Here is a 16,149-nt window from a genome sequence, read left to right as displayed (position 1 = left end):
GACCTCTGCACTGGGGGTGCTCCGAAGTTTTTAAACCCTCCTGAATCTGCTGGGCTTAAAAGGGCAAAACTACTGTGACGATTCATCCTGGAATTTCCTTTATGGAAAATAAAAGGTGACACTAACCCCTAAAGGAAATAGCTCTGATAATTTAAATCAGTTTTATATGAGCCATTTTATTATTTATAGGTCAAGCTTGATTACAACCAAAATAGACTATTATACAGCTGTCTTTAAACAACAACAACAGAAAAAAACACGGGCAGTTGGACTCCTGCTCTCAGAAGAAGAGACACTATGTTTAACTCACACGGAAGGGAGGACACATCCTACAGCAGCTAACAAGATGAGTACCACTAGCATCAGCCAGCTCTTCCCCTCCACCTCATGAACAGTATTCAAACAGGAACAAAAAGTCTTCTTTTTTTATGTCTTTGAAATGATAAGGCATAAGGCAATAGGACAAAAAAAACCTCTCTCCCATATTAGTATGCAAATTTGTTCAACACATGGCCTGGAGACAGTCAGTTCTGCACTCCGAGCAAGACCTGAGAAAACACCACACTTAATTTGAATGTTAATTGCCGTTATTCACGATTTCTGTGCCTTCCATTTTGGTTAGCACACCTTTCCATCAAAGTTAAAACTCCCATTCAACTGTTTTTTTCTAGAGTAAATCTACACATACATCAGCCGTACAAATGCACGGGCAGTATCACCACTGGTTTTAAAATGTATTCGGGAACTTTTTTTTAACTTCTGCCCATACAGGTGCAGTTAATATGAACTTGGCATGAAAAGGACAATAAAAGAAGTTTCAGCCTCTCAGCTCTGTAGACGTGACTTAGTTTTTCTGACACCTGCTCATGGCATGCTCAGCTACCCTACCGCCCCGCTCAAGCTCGCTCTAGTGCTAAATTGAGTTGTACTCGATATCGTTTATGATGAGGGTTTAGAGTGAACAGTTCATTTAACAGATAGAGGCTACAAAGTAGTACTGACATTACAGAATAAAGGAAAAGACCCACTTTCTCGGAATCACACCATTGAGGAAAGTACCCTGGAGCATTAAAGCATCTGTTTGATCATTTTAAATGAGATTCCTAAAAATGCTTTATTCTAAATTTGACTGCATTCTAGTGATCAATATGCCAATGCAGTGTATTCAGGAAACAAGACAAAGACGTAGTAATACTGTAATCCCTATGACTTTATAAGTGATCTGATGAGTTAAAAGCCCTAAATGCCTGAATATTTCATGAGAAAGGCTGTCTGGAACTGTTTCAGTCTGTATCTTTAATCTTAATGTTATTTTCAACTACAATTAGTGTTACAATCCACAGCAGAAAGCAATAATTGGCTAAATTTATTTTATCTTCACTGTATTTATTTCATAAATCCACCAAGATTTCTGTTCTTCAGGCCTGATACCCAGTAATGGTTACCCGGCACAGTACCAACACATCAATTCTCAGGGCAAAGTAAGATGTGCCGGAATGGGACTACTTATGCAAAAAGGAGAATTGCGCCAGAAATAACCTTACCCAGTGAACTACGATTTACTTTAAACTAGCACGTGGTAGGTGGCATATAAAGAGATATTATTCTGCATGTCAGCTGTCTGTAATGAAAGCTTTCCTCTTCTCTGCAGCCCCTCCCTACAACTTCAAGTTTATTTGCATTAGAGAAAAGAATATGACATAAAAAGCAACATAAAAGGCACTGCAACCAATACATCCAGCCGAACTGCTCCTCCCACATACTCGGTGCTTTCCGGAGTAAGGGTCTGCTTCCAACTAATGTGTTAAAAGTGTGAGAGATGCCCGATTCCATACAGACTATTCACTTGGACAAAAACTAACATCGATCTTACTGCTAGAAGCACGGAGTGCTCACAGCTGCAGCCGCAGCCAGCTACAGCCACAGGCGCTCAGAGCTTTTAAAGAGCAGATTTCATAGCTATGAGTTCACACGCACTACCCTAATTTAAATATGACAAATTCAAATTTTTTCAGTATTAGAACACTCCAGAACACATCATCATTGGACCCAACAAATATTTCAACAAAAAACCCCAAACATTCCAGCCAGCCTTGAATTTGCACTTCTAGCCACTGACAAGTGAAATGCAACTGTCTGTTTTTCTGCAATGCTCCAGCAAGCAGCAGTTATGCAACGCAACCGATTGACAAACACGATGTGTGCTACTAGCTGCAGTGCATTTCCAAAAAGCAGTTTTTTTCCAGTAACTTTTGACTGGGCAACAATTACCTGTTACAGCAATGCTCATCCCACCTCATACGTGAGTATATGAAGCACCAGGCCAGCATGTATTTTTTGACTGCCTCATTTAACTGATTAATAAAGATCTCTTTCAGCCATAAGACAACCACTGCTGTGGACATATCCAGACCTCTTGTTTCAATGTCCCAGATGGATTTAAATACTTTCCGTCTATCAATATTCAAAATAAATAACAAACCGTAATGACTCAGTTCACCTGCTCAACAGGACTGCTATTGCCTGGCTCCCCATATTTTCAGTCAAACAAAGTGAAAAGGGTGAGAAAGCCACGTCAACCACCTGCAGCCGTGGGCTGTCAGCAGCCCCAAGGCTTCCTTTTTTGCTGTTTGTCCTATGTTACCTGCCTCGTCCCCATTACAAAAGCACCATGGAGGGTCAGACTTTCCCCTCAGATAAAAGATTTTGTTCATCAAAAGAAAACATACAGCAGTTCTCAAAACATACTAAGGTCTGCTTTTGTCAGCATCGGGATTTCTCAATCAAAAAGAAATTAAATATGTGCTTTCCCCTGGGTTCACGTCAAGCCATTACAGCTGCACTGAGGAAGCGCCTGTTCAGGTAGAGCAGGTATTTCCCAACACCCAGTACCTGCTGGACCACTTGCAGCAGTAACACACATCAAAACATCGTCTTCATGTGGCCACATTCAGATGCAGGCAGAGCTACCCTACCTGCTTCAGCCAGCTGACATGGTGAGAAAGAGCCCTTTGCCATGCGCTGTGGACTACTATGACAGGAGAAACAGAAACAACACAGTTTTAAATCTCATCTTCAACTAGAGGTACTGGCTGCTACAGTGCTCTGAGTACGACCTGCAAATACAGAAGTTATAAACCCCAAAACGACTGGTGATCAAAATTACGGAAGGCTTCTGGTATCCCATTTCTTCCCACACACACCTCAAAGGATCTTCCCACAGCAGATGAATGTGATTTGAGTTTAAACACACCATTTCTGATTAGGAATGTAACACTCAGTGCCTCCTCCTTGAGCACCACCCATCTTCCCACAGCCTCTTCATTTCAATATCATTAAATGGCCTACTTTAGACAACCTTAATTATTGCAGTATTTGCAAGGAGAGAAGTGATCTTTCAGTAACCACTTTCTGTCCTGTTCAGAGCTTTGAAGATCAAAACTTGTTTCGTATCAAACCTAGAAGTGAAACGGCATCTGTAGGTCTAGCACCAGAAAAGTGCTCCAGTGTAAGTAGTGGGTACCAGCAGCTGAGCAGGTACGAGCTGTCCCAACTGATGCTCCACTGTCGCTAGGCTCTGCACAGCTTCTCCCTGCACTCCCCTTTCTTCAGAAGAAGGGAGCTCAGAAAATACGTAATAATTAACAAAATTATCACTATCACAGGAAGGTACAGCTATCTTCTGATAATGAGCCATTTCTCTCCAAATGGTTTCAGTCAGCCAGCAGACATGTAAACCCCTCACAGATGATGTTTTTAAAGTCACCAACACACAAGCAAAGCCAACTGTAAAACAAGCAGTGAAGACCCTAAATTTGTTGCAACAGAAAGGCAGCTTGATATAAACTCCCATAAACGCAGGCTGTTCCTTGCAAATAACACTCCGTTACCACTGAGGACAGAGTAAATACTCACTTATTTACCTACCTTCCAGAAGAAGCTGCAGGTCATATTCTTTCCAGGTGCAACAGGGAAAGCAGATAGCTGCCACGGTACCTCTACTACTGTCCCAGCACAAGACTGACAGAAAGATACTGCCCTAAGTCAGACATAGTCAGGAACTGCAGTTTCTTGTTCTCTTCGCAACCCCTTCCCCTGTCAGCACTGGAACTTGCACAACCGCACAATGAGTCAGAGCACGAAGTGATCTGGCTGAAAACTACATATATATTTTTGGGACTAGCTCAGTTTTCAGCTAACTAAGCTCTCCGAGTTACCTCAACATCTAAGAGCGCAAGCGTCAGAGCAAGGGGGACACTGGGGTGTGCAACTGCATTTAGCGACCGTGAAACCACGGCCTGAAGCTCTGGCCACTGCAGCTCGCGCTGCGGCTCACCCACTCTACCAAGTAACACAAGCGCCACATAAACGCAACAAAACAGAGGGTAATTCAGATCGCAATGGACCTCCAAAGGTCTCTGCTACAGCCCCCTGCTCCAAGCAGGGCTAGCTTCAGGGTCAGACCAGGTCACTTAAGACCTTTGCCTGGTCAAGTCCTGCGTATCTCCAATGACAGAGACTCAAAAGGTCCTTTGCAGCCTGTTCCAGTGCTCAACCGCTCCCACGGGAACAGTCTGTCCTTGCTTTAACTGAAATTCGCCTTGCTGCCACTTGTCACCATGGCCTCTTGTCCCTTCAGCGTGCAGCGCTGCCTTTCCCTTGCCACGACAGGCTCCAAGAGACCAGCAGGGCCACCCACTTGGTGAGACGTCTGTGGATGGTGGGGTAGAACTAAACTCACACCATAAGGTTTCAGAACCCACCTGGCTCAGCCACCAGCAGCTCTTGTCAAGCATTCTCAATTTCCTTTGCTTCTAACAACGCAGGGAAAACTGGTCTTAACAGGCATGAAACAACTACTTTATACATCACACCACATGTAATTTGAAAAATCACTTTTTTTGGCACATGGAAGACACTATCTACTACCTACTCTGCCCCCTCAGGACTGTCACCCACAGCAAATCCACGCTGTCCTTGGAGGATGCTTTTTCACAGTCTGCTCTGACACCTGAGCAAAAGCAAATCAACTCAAAGCACACTCAGCTGGAGCCTCAGTGCTCACATTAAAGCTATTTAGTCTTGTAGTTGCTTTCACTTCTGGTGATACTCTCTGAAATATACATAAACCATCATTTTTTATATACCATAACCAGATTTCTCCTAAAACTCACCTTATTGGATCAAATGGTGTGTTGAATGACAGGCTTACTAGCTACACAGCAACCTTAAAAAGAATATTATTTGCATTTTTAAAAAACCCAAAGGTATGGCTAGGAAAACCAGCATGTACTCTAAAATCTTGTCTATTTTATGAATGAAAAGAAAACATGCATTCTGCAGAGCTTGTTTAAGTATAAATCTAGAAATCCAAAGGAGAATGGAAAAAACTAGATGCATCCAAGGAATCTGTATCACTTCTTATGATATAGATTGTTTTCCAGAGGATCAGTCAGGAGGAACATGTGGCCAAACTTCACCCTGTTTATGTAGCATCACAATACAGAGTCCAAACCCTGAATTTGTTTTCTGGTCCCTGAGTGATCCAACCCTAAAGATGCGAACACTCCCTGCAGAGAACGCTCCATCCTCTGCCAGGGACCACCCTGGAAGCCCACAGGCAGGGACACAAATACGGGCAGTAAAACAACAGAGCGGGGACACTTTGGAGCAGAACCCGTCACCAAGCCAAGACCTGGGCACGACAACCTCATGCCAAGTCACTTAGAACACAGACTCCTCTCAAACACAAATCTAAACTACATTTGGTTTGGACTATCAAAGAATATTTCAATAAGTTATCATTCCCACAATAACTTTCCTAGGTTGCACAGGACTTTTGGGGAAGAAAGCTAAAAGCAACACCGAAATACAGAACTCATGTCATATGGCTGGATACTATTTTTTCAACATGGAAGTTGCAAGTATATATGCAGGCTAATTGAAGGTTATTTCTCTTTCCACTTCAAAAATGTACCCACAAATACTTTACACTAGATAATTTATTTGTATCCTTCTTACTCAAAAGCTATTAATGAAAATATATCTTCCTCACACTTATATTAATCCTTTCTCTTCTGGTGAATTGTTTCAACAGTTCTTCATTTAACCAACATGATTTTTTTTTTCATTCTAATATTAGTGTTGGAGACACTAAACTGGACCAGTTAGGCTCCTACTCGGTTCTTGCTTGCGGTCCTCCTTTATCCTCTCCGCGCTTACGATGCCAGGGTAAAATCCAAGGAGAAACCTGTTTGAGAGGTGAACTTTTTAGGGCATTAATTTATACGCAGAGAGCAGTCTAGGAACCCAAATAATCTCAAATCCTGGCTGCCACCAGACTTCAGTACTGTAGCAAATAACACAAAACACCTCACACAAGTTTTAGCATCTGAACAAGACAGACTGGATCAAACAAGATAGCTCAGCACGGTTAACTTTTCTTTCCAACTTTCTAACATCCTTACTGATCTCGGCCATTAGGTGTCATATTTCCAGGATCAGAAGCTTTTGCAAAGTACAAACACAAATGCCTAAGTAAAAATTTGACCCTGGGATTTATGAGCACCCCTTTAAGAAGATGCTTTCATTAAAATTCTGTTTAATTTCCTATTACCTATTAAATGAGTAGAAGCAAATCAATAACTACTTCAAAGCTCAGCATAAAATGAATTCAGGCTGTACTCTAACCACCATCCCCACTATCTCCTCTTTAAAAGAAAACAAAACAAACAAAACCCATCTCAAATCAAGGCCAAAAAAAAAAATCCAAACACAACCCCAGGACTTGAACGAGTTTTAAAGGTTAGGTCTCTCTTGAATCTGCTTCTGCAGAATTGAACACACAGAGCTACCAGAAGTGCTTGATGTTTAACATTAATCTGGCTCACCAGAAATGAAAAGAAAGCAGTAAAATAGGAAGTCTCCCGTATTATCCCCCAAAAAGTTCTGATCAGGACGCACAGCCAGCCCCAGCTGACCGAGCCCAGCAGCACTCTGTGAAGCTGACTTCAGCAAGGTTGCATGTAACACTGGACCAAGGGGAATTCTGAATTTCAAACAGCTACAAGTGAAAAATACTTCAAATACAAAGAGTAAAGATTTGAACTTTATGTATGTTCAAAAGATTCACTTCCTTTTCTCTAGTACAAACAGATAACATGTCCCTGTTCTCAGAATATTAGAATTCCTCTTTAAGGTGATTTTTTTAAAGTCTCTGTAAAGTTGCACAGAAGCAATCTATTCTCTAAACATTTAAGTACAAGTTCAAAGTGCCACTAAGTACACTGTGCACGTGCATGGTACAAGAAAAAACACTGCAATATATAGTACAAACAAATGTTTAGAGCTGTTTATGCCTAAGACTATGATTCAATATACAATTAAAACTTTTATGTTAGAGTATGTCCACATGTTACACTACTGCTATCTAATTACATCTCAGGTTTTTTAAGAACAGTCCTCAGACTGAATGAACAGCCATGAAATGTATCACAAATAGTCTATGTCTGTATATTTGCAGCTTATGGTTTCAAATATAAACCATTTTGATAAACTGTGTAAACATTAGTCTCCAAATAAAAGCATTACCGTGTCACTGGAATTAGACTGTGCTAGCAATTTAGTCCGTTTGGCACACAGTCCTCTTAAAATCTTCAGCAAAGCTACTTACCCTAAAAATGGCCACACCAGAGCCAAGACACGTGATGACAGACACCACGCTTCGCTTCCTCCCAGTCTTCAGAACTGCAGCTCCTGGCTCTGCCAGCACCAGTTGGCCCCACTCAGTGCCACCAAGGTTCCTCTTGGCCCGTACACGGTTCCTTGATCAGACCAACTACATCCTTCTGGACGCACTCCCCTACGTTTACAAAGGCCATATGAAATATCTGCTTTTAAGAAGCATAACTCACTTTTCTGTGGACGATCTTAGCCTGACAGAGCACAAACACTCCTCTCCTCCTGGTGCGTAGAAAACACTGCGCATGAAAACAGATTATTTTTAGCCGCAGCGTATGCGAGCACAGCGCTTCCTGTCGACTCCACCTTGAAAAGCAACATACGTATTCCCAGTTCCAAAACTAGGATTTCACAACTTCTGCTACACAGCGCAACAGAGGGAAGGAAGGGATGATCTGCTGAGAACTGCCAGTGACAATTTGCCAGTTTCTAACTCAGCATTAAAAACTTTTGTTGGAGTATGTTGTCAGTCTTCAGGCAATTACATCAATAAACTGGTGGCATTTTTCCTGCCACAATGATGAACAGAACATTAAATGTTTTTATTTTATTACACTGATCTTTTCCATAGCAACAGGATGTGAACATGGCATTCCCAGCGTAACAAAGTCACTATAGCAACGTGATAATGACATCAGAATAATCAGACAGCATTTCATACTTGGGACATGGTGAACTGGTCCACTGCTTCTATAAATTAGAAAAGTTGCAGATATCACAAAGGCATGGGAGCTCCATCTAAAACTTGCCTTTAAGTTGCCTCATTTTGGGTAGCTTCTCACTAAAGGCACAAACTTTGACTGCTAACGCACTACTTTCTGTTTCTCCATAGCTTCATCTGTTACTGCCTAAAAAGTCTCACAAATTCCCACATTAAAGCCCTTTCAGAATCTGAGGGATCCACTAACATCAGAGAGAGTTAATCACACACCGTTTCAGTAAGAAAAAGCCACGACAAAAATCATAACAGTGAAACATTTCACGGCAGGCAGCCACGCTCAACTAAACAGACGGTTTCCTCAATTTAACTCTTCAAATAGTGCGCTGTCTTTTTTTACATGGAGCAATACTACTACTCAGACATAATGACAAAAGCAACAGAAATTACAGAGTGCTGATACAACACTCCGAAGGCATCCAGTCGTTTTCAAGTCAAATGACTATTTTAAGAAATATTATCTCCCTCGTTAAGCTACTGAAAGGAAAAAAAAACACAACAGAGTTTTCATGGTTTGCCCTTCCTGTTTGCAGCTCTTTCCAAGTCGTGAGCAAAGCAAACCCGAGTGCCAGTTCCAGTTCTGTGTCGGTCGGTATCGCCCAAACCCCAGCCCTCCCGCTGAGAACGCCCCGCAAAAACCCTTGCACGAAAACCACCCGTATTGTAGCTCAACTATCGCAGGCAAAGACGCTAATTAACAAAAAGTATCTAAACACAAAAGTTTCCCTACTCAGAGAACAGTTTCTCTTTAAATCCCCTCTTTAAAGCGACTGAAGGAAGTGCAAGAAACCATTTCAGAGCTGAAGCGGCCCAAGACAACCGGTCCCTGAGCCGGGAGGATGAGGGTGGGCCCTGTGCTTCGGATGCCGAGCCGTGCCCTTGGCCTGGCTCGTCCCACCTGCCCCCTGCCCGCACCTCCTGCCCAACGCTCCCTCCTGCCCTCGGTCGGGGGCCACGGAGCGGGCGGTGGGCGCAGGCTGCCCCTCGCCGTGCCGTCGCCAGGCCCACCCCACCTTCACACCGCGCTCCCGCGTGCCCTCCCGTTACCTCGAGGGGCTTCAGGGCCGGTGGCGCGCAAGCTGTCGCGCCCCTTTACATCCCGGGCAAGGGCGAGACGGCGCACACCTGACTATACGAAACACCAGAAGAACCGTGGTTATTTCCCGAGGCACGGCGACCACCCGTTGCTGCGCCGAGGGCCCACCGCCCCGGCCGCCCTCTCCGCTGGAGCCGCACAAGATGGATGATGCCCAGTCTGCGCCCCGGGACAGCCCCAGCGCCGCCGCGGGACGGGCGGCCCGGCAGCGGGGAGCCCCGCACCGCCCCGGCCGGGGCCCAGCGCGGGCGGCCGCCTCCCGCGGGCTGCCCTCCTCCCGCCGGCCGGGGACAAGCCGCCTCCCCCCTCGCCGCCAGCCGGGCTTCGCCGCGCCCCCGGGGAGGGAGCGCTCGGCCCGTCCCCGCTGACACCGCCTCGCTGCCCGGACCCCTACCGCCGGACACCCTCCCCCCCCCCCCGGCTCGCTCCCGCCCCGGGACGCGGCCTCGCCGCGGCCAGGGCCCAGCGGGGGCGCCCGGAGACCGGCCCGCCGCCACTGCCGCCCGCAGGGCCCGGCCCGGCCCCGCCGCCCCCGCTCCCGGTCCCGCTCCCTTCCCCCGCGGCCCCGCTCACCCACCGCCTCCCGGGCCGCCCGCCGCCGCCTCCCGCCGCCGCTCGGCTCGGGGCTCGGCTGCTGTGCGCGGCGGCGGCGCCGCGTCCGCTCCGCCCTCACCGGCCGCGGCCTGGGGAGGAGCCAGCGGGGCGGGCCGGGGCGCGGAGCCGGAGCGGCGGGAGGGGACGTGACCGCGGAGGCCCCTGAAAAGTTCCGGGAGGTTGGCGGCGGCGGCGCCCGCGGGCCCGGGCAGGTGCCGCCGGCTGCCGCCGCGGGCGAAGGTCACCGGTGAGGGGAGTCCCGGCTCCGCCGCGGGCCCATGGCGGCAGCTGGGCCTGGGCCTGCCCGCGGTCATTCGCCACCCGAGCGGCTCCGGGGCCCGCGGCGACCCTCCGGCCTGGCCGGGCAGCGGCCCCGCTCACCGCCATCGGCGGGAACCAGCAACGGCGGCGGAGGGGAACGGGCCGAGCGCGGGGGCGGACGGCGGGGGGGAGTGGGTGGTTAATGGCCACGGCCCCCCCCGCCACCGGGCTGCCTCCCCCCCCATCACCACCACCCCTTAAAATGTGTTCCGTGGAACACAGCACTGTAATCACAGCGCGATTTATTTATATTGAGAAAAAGCATAAAGAACTGTAACAGTGAAGTAAAATAAATAAATAAATACCTGTAATCAAAGGAGAAACCGATGAAATGCAGAAAGAGGAAATAACATGTATATCCTGATGCCGCTTTTGTGTCACTCGGGGGTTGCGGGTGACAGCAGCCGTGCGTGAAGGATCAGGTCAGGAGTTCGCCGTAGTCACTGCACAGGGTCTCGCGATCCGTTAGATTGCTGCCCTAGTCCTAACATAAGCCATAATTCTGCTCTAAAATATTATACTCATGAAAATCTAATGTCAGCACTTAATAAATTTCACTAAGATTTTCCATATTTTTTTTTTCCCCTGGTTAAAAATATGTATATGCCCCGTGAAGAACTGTAATTGCTGCCATGCGTTGAATGGCTAGCTCTCCATGAGCCTGGCTTAAAACGCAGAGGGATCTCTCATGTCAACCAGCCGGGGACAGCCAGAGGACGCGGAAGGTGATGCTGCAGACAAGGCAGTGGCATCGCTCGGCAGCAGGCAGCGCACCCCACTGCCCTCCCCAGCACACGGCTCCCTTCGCTTGAAAAACTTCAGGGACACGAGCAGGAGGTTTGTTGAAGTCCAAGGAGAGAACAGTATTATTTTTGCATTCACACTGCCTTTCATCCAGAACTCCAATAAAAATGCTAAATATTACTCATCTGGCTTTACAGATGAGGAAAGTAAGACAAGAGATTAAATGACTTATCCGAAATCCCCAGCAAGTCAGTGGCCAGGAGAGGAACGCAGCTCAGAGCCTTCACTCTCATCCCACACTCTAATTGAGAGAAAATCGTGCTCTAGTTCTCCTGCTGATGCTCTCTGTGCCTGCGTTACAAATGCACAGTGCAGAGAATTTTGCTTCCAGGTACAAATCACAGCTGCTGATACTGATCTATAAATCCTTGTTCTTTATGGCTCAGGTCCTAGCGAGGTATCTCCTTCCCTGGGGACCACCGTGCTGGGAGCGAGCAGGTGAATCACTGTTTCTTAATGCATATAGCTGGAGGCAGGGCAATCTCAGCAGAGGCATTTCCACATTTTCCTTCTGCGCAGGACTCGGCCCCGCCAGGCTCAGCAGCGGGGCTCAGTCTCGCCTCTCGCAGTGGGGCAGTGGCTGTGGCGGAATCATCTGCCTTCAAGGATGCTTAACGCTGAGGGTCAAGCAACTTGTTTCCTCTGAATACAAGCTTTATCATGAGATCTGTGAATTTAGGAAGTTACTAGCTCTGTTAAAACACGAGTCTGTATCTGGAAAACATGCAGAGACAAAATATCAGTAATTACAGCTTTTAAAACAGCAGTTAAGTCAGTAAAAACTACTCATTCCTGCAGATTACAAGCTGCACAAGGGGACTCTTCTTATGTCCTTTAAGAGGCTCAACATACATGGAGGTATGTGAACATTTTGCAAGGCTTTACCCACAGTTTCCTTTGAAATTAAAGGTTTAATAAACTTTGGCCCAGATATCAATGCATCTGCAGCTTTTCCCACTCAGCACAGCTGACTGAAGAATTGTATGGTAGCCAGTGAATCAAACACTTATCTATTTCATGGGTTGTGGACCATCTTCTAAGTTTCAAAACAATAAGGGTCCGGGCACACTCAGGGCCTGACTCAGCAAGACAACGTCTGTTCTGGGAAGGTTGACTTTTTTCAGCTTTCTGCAGGTCTGAATGGAAGCTGATAACATTTTCTGCTGCGTCAGACTTTGCAAGGACATGGAATTAGATCTGGATGAACATGAACCTGGTAATGAAGTGATTAGAAGAGGAGAAAGGGGTCCAAGTTCAGCTGCAGTCAGAGGGAATTTTCCTACTGAGTTCAACAGGGAATAAAGCTGGGTCTTCGTTTCGCCCAGCCCCACGTGCTGCCCTTCTCCTGCAGCGGGAGGGATGCAGCCCCACACACAGACCGCCGGCGCAGGAGCCCGCTTTGCTGCTGCACCTTATCTCGTGTGCAGTGGGCGCTTGCGCGTCAGCAAATGCAGTCTGTCAACAGGGTGTTAAATCCCGTGTCCGCACCTTGTCTCTCCCTCGGTGCATTTTCCAGTTTATAACAAACCCTACTATTCAGGGACATCGACAGTATTACTGACATCATCACTTACACCTTCTTGAAGTGGGTAAAACCTGCTGACACCCCCACCCAGTGGATTTCTACTCCAGACGACCTCAGCAACAACACGAGGTTATGAGGCAAAGAGAGTCGAGTCTCCACACCGTGTCACGGAGAGGGTACGACCTGGTACCTCTTGGACACAGCCCAAGATACCCAGTGGCCCTTAACATTGCAGTTTTGTAAAAAACACTGTAACTTACCACAACCCTTCCATTTGTATGAAACACGGGCTGCCGCAGGAGTGTCTTTTCTGACCTCTGATCTAAATCCATTGCAATTGTTAAACCCCACCAGCACTTCTCCTATGTGGCAGCAGTGAAGGACTGAAGGGAGGAACCGCTACCCCCAGCACCTGCAGCAGGTTTGCGATTCTTCCCTGGTTTTGCAGCCAAGTTGCAGGGGTTGCACTGAAAATTTATACAGAGAAATGAAAATTAATCATAATCTCTCAGGACTTTTTTTTTTTTTCCATTCCAAAATAACCATTGCCCAATTGGATAAATTATCACAGGCCCAGCTGATGTAAATATCTAGCTAATATCCATTTGCTGATTTAATGAAATCCAGAAACAATTTGCAATCACATAATGAGCTTGGATTCCTGGCTGATAGAATCACAGGAGCAGAGAGCAGAAGTCAGCTCAGTAACACACATCAACAGCACATTTAAATGAAATTGTATTTGACACTGTACAGGGTAATAACGCATTATTATTGCTCTAGTCATTAAAAGTAAAGGTGCTGACTGCATGATGATCGTATCCTGATTATATGAACTTAAACTGCAGGAAAAAAAAGAAAGGAACTGGACCTCTCTAAACTTAAAATAATAGTTTTTTAAACTATAGTGAGGGAAGAATTGGGAAAAAATGCTCATTACAAAGATCTCAACATGAGTTTTTGAAGTGCAAACATAATATTTTCTTTACAGATGAGATTGCAGTGTACCATTAGGAATAATGACTTAATTATGTAATTATCAGTGCATATGCACATCACTGACAGCGACTCCTTCGGCTGGGAAGGCGGCCGCAGGGGTCACTGAGCACGCGCTTCGTCTCCCCCGGGCAGCCCTGCAGCGCCCGGGTGCGGAGCTCGAGGGTGCAGCGTCCTTGCTGGGGACCAGACCGTAAAGCATCACTCAGCACACACCAGCAGCTGACAAGAGGAGGCGGGTGGGCTCCACAGCCACCAGCCCGTTATCGGAGCAGACAGACAGGACCAGGGAGACTCCGCTGCTGCGGACGCCATCCCTCCTCGGACTGCAGCACACCTATTTTTCCGTGCCCGCTGTCGGACTGGGTGAAGCTACAGGGTAATTAGGCAGATGAGCAGAGGGGTGTGGAAGCTGGGGATGGAGGGCTGGTCCCAAGGCTGTGCTCCACGGAAGGTCTAGCAGAGTGCCAAAGGGGAAGCCCAGGCGGGCTGTTCCATGAGCTACAACCCTGGGGCAGCAGTGCTGCTGCCGTTCTCTCCCAATTCAGCCAGTACCGTGAAAGTTGCCCGAAAACACAGGAAAGGCTGAACCCCAACTGGAAGCTACAAATGCTAAAGTACTTTCCAGCCTTAAAGATGCTTCCCCCTGCGAGCACAGGGACTGCCGAAAGGATGAGGAGGCAGGAACAGGGCTCCCTTTACCACATGAACCAGCAGCCTGCGCCTTCCTCCTGCGTGACTTCCACTGGTCTCTCTGAAAGGGACATAGGATGGAGGCTTCTTATGCAGCTTCCCAAACGAGGAAGCGCACCAGAAACGCCCAGTGTCAGTCTGGTGACAGCTCTTTGCGATTCTGCAGAGCGGGGAGAAAGGCAAAGACTGATATGGGGTTCTGATTCGCAGGTTTTATAAACAAATATCATCGGAGGCTGCGAAACTCGCTGGGGGAGGAAGCACAAATCACGCTTCCCACTGCTCAGGTATGGCAGGAAACTGCTTATTATCATACACAGGGTTTCCCATTTTTTAGTCTAATGGCAGCATAATGGGCTGCTTTTACAATTTGCTTTCTGTGAGCAAGAATTTACTTGTCCAAAACTGCAGCAGCCTGGCATTTACTGCCAGAGGAGACTGTTGGCAAGGAAATGACCCCGAGAGAGCTCAAACAGGAGCTGAGACATTAGCCTGTGTACCTCTCCTGTCTTTAATCACAGGTGTTGGCTGTGAAGCTATATTTGAGTTAGTCTTCCAAGCAATCTGTTATCCCCACTACATTGCCCATCTATTCATGGCAGAGAGCTGCTACTGAGCAGTTTGCCGTGTCTGGTTTTGGATGGCAGAGGCGATTTTGTGTTTCAGAAGCTGGGAGACACAACGGGAGATGGTCCCAGCTTGGGGTGGTGTCTATCCCAGCAGCAGCTCATACCTACACAAATGGCCTGGCCAAGTAGAAACAGGCGTGATGCAGAGGATGGTGACAGGAGGTCCATATCATTTTTATGGCAGCAGCCTGGAGGCCCAGAAGGGAATACCCTCCACACACAGCTCTGCACACATACTGCTTTCAGTGGAAAGCTCGGCTCTTCTCTGGTAAGGAAATCGGAGGAGGTATTGCCTGCAGTTCCTTCACCCTGGGACTTTCTCCAGCTACTGATGTTTCATCCTTCCTCCCAGCCCACTCGTAAACATGGGTATCTACAAAGGGGAAACGCCAGAGCCGTCCCACCCCGCTGCTAAGCGGAAAGCCACCTGCCTCGTGCTTGTGCTGGCCAGTGAAAGTGAAAACAACAACAACAACAACAAATTTTACTCATCCATGAAAAGGAAAGTTCCTTACCCCAGGCGAGGGCTGCACGAGGCCATGCAGTACACTCCGGGATTCACTCTCAGAGCAGCCACTGGTGAGAACCGAGCACAGGGACACGCGTTTGTAGGACACTTGACAAACCCTCCGACCTGGCAGGTCTGGGTAATGTGGCCGTGTGGAGACCCGTGCAACACAGCACAGCGCCTGATTCTGCCCTCGTTTATCCCATGGACAAACTGGGAAGCGACTTGATCAAAGCTGCTGAATTAGCATGAGACAAGGCCAAAACGAGGGGACTGAAGCTCCCAGAGCCCCACACAGGAACGGCCGGGAGAAGCACCATCCCAAGCACAAAGGGCCGGGACAGCAGAGTTCAAGATGAGCAATAACAAGTGTTATTCTTTCAGCTGTCAAACTGCGCTCACAGCCCAAAGGCAACCTCAGCCGCATATTTTCTGCTATTACCCAACTTCTTCCTGTAGAGCCGAGCACTCGCTCACCCCACACGACTAGGTGGTGCCTTGGTGTGTCACCCCGGCACCAAACCT

General features: G+C 47.5%; 1 protein-coding gene across 5 annotated transcripts in view; it reads right to left on the bottom strand.

Annotated features, from left to right (window-relative positions):
• The window catches only part of RAP1A (RAP1A, member of RAS oncogene family), a 41,689-nt gene extending 31,468 nt beyond the window's left edge, over positions 1-10,221 (bottom strand). The window contains exon 1 of one of the 5 annotated variants that reach the window (XM_082494437.1): positions 10,132-10,221. The gene's annotated coding sequence lies outside the window, so the exon portion shown is untranslated. Of the gene's footprint in view, positions 1-7,672; positions 7,949-9,505; positions 9,664-10,127 lie in introns of those variants that run through there. The other 4 variants (XM_082494440.1, XM_082494441.1, XM_082494439.1 and 1 more) reach the window with 4 other exon arrangements.
• Positions 10,222-16,149: the final 5,928 nt, after the last annotated feature.

This window comes from Vanellus vanellus (assembly GCF_965231255.1).
Source record: "Vanellus vanellus genome assembly, chromosome: 23".
Taxonomy (NCBI): domain Eukaryota; kingdom Metazoa; phylum Chordata; class Aves; order Charadriiformes; family Charadriidae; genus Vanellus; species Vanellus vanellus.
The sequence above is the reverse complement of the archived record's forward strand: the minus strand, read 5'-3'. Positions and strand labels throughout refer to the sequence as shown.